This window comes from Musa acuminata, unplaced genomic scaffold (genome assembly GCF_036884655.1).
Source record: "Musa acuminata AAA Group cultivar baxijiao unplaced genomic scaffold, Cavendish_Baxijiao_AAA HiC_scaffold_524, whole genome shotgun sequence".
Taxonomy (NCBI): Eukaryota; Viridiplantae; Streptophyta; class Magnoliopsida; order Zingiberales; family Musaceae; genus Musa; species Musa acuminata.
Window position 1 is genome coordinate 23652 of NW_027020769.1, and position 1349 is coordinate 25000.

The window sequence follows — 1349 nt, forward strand, 5'->3', positions numbered from 1 at the left end:
CATGCATTAAGATACGAAGGCTTCTTATTCCGCAACAACGAAAGCACTTTTTCATTCTTTCATATACTAGGGGATTTCACTTGGAAAAGAAAATGTTCCATACTAACGGATTGGGGTCCATAACCATGGGTTCCAATGTACGAGATCTTGTAGCACTTATCAATGAGGCCCTATCAATTAGTATTACACAGAAGAAATCAATTATAGAAACTAATACAATTAGATTAGCTCTTCATAGACAAACTTGGGATTTGCGATCCCAGGTAAGATCGGTTCAGGATCATGGGATCCTTTTCTATCAGATAGGAAGGGCTGTTGCACAAAATGTACTTCTAAGTAATTGCCCCATAGATCCTATATCTATCTATATGAAGAAGAGATCAGAAGGGGATTCTTATTTGTACAAATGGTACTTCGAACTTGGAACGAGCATGAAGAAATTAACGATACTTCTTTATCTTTTGAGTTGTTCTGCCGGATCGGTCGCTCAAGATCTTTGGTCTTCACCCGGACCTGATGAAAAAAATTGGATCACTTCTTATAGATTCGTTGAGAATGATTCTGATCTAGTTCATGGCCTATTAGAAGTAGAAGGCGCTCTGGTGGGACCCTCACGGACAGAAAAAGATTGCAGTCAGTTTGATAATAATCGAGTGACATTACTTCTTCGGTCCGAACAGTTAGATATGATGCAAAACAGATCTTGTTCTATCGTTGATCAGAGATTTCTATATGAAAAATACGAATCGGAGTTTGAAGAAGAGGAAGAGGTCGTCGACCTGCAACAGATAAAGGAGGATTTATTCAATCACATAGTTTGGGCTCCTAGAATATGGCGCCCTTGTGGCAAACTATGTGATTGTATTGAAAAGCCCACTTTTCTCTATCGGGCTCGGGGCAAGCGGACCTTTTATCATGAAGAGGATGAGTATCATGAAGAGGATGAGTATCATGAAGAGGATGAGCTTCAAGAGAATGATTCGGAGTTCTTGCAGAGTGAAACCATGCAGTACCAGACACGAGATAGATCTTCCAAAGAACAAGGCTTTTTTCGAGTAAGCCAATTCATTTGGGACCCTGCGGATCCATTCTTTTTCCTATTCAAAGATCAGCCCTTTGTCTCTGTGTTTTCACGTCGAGAATTCTTTGCAGATGAAGAGATGTCAAAGGTGCTTATTACTTCCCAAACAAAACCTTCTACATCTATGTATAAATGCTGGTTCATCAAGAATACGCAAGAAAGGTACTTCGAATTGTTGATTCATCGCCAGAGATGGCTTAGAAGCAATAGTCCATTATCTAATGGATCTTTCCTTTCTAATACTCTATCCGAGAGTTATCAGTATTTA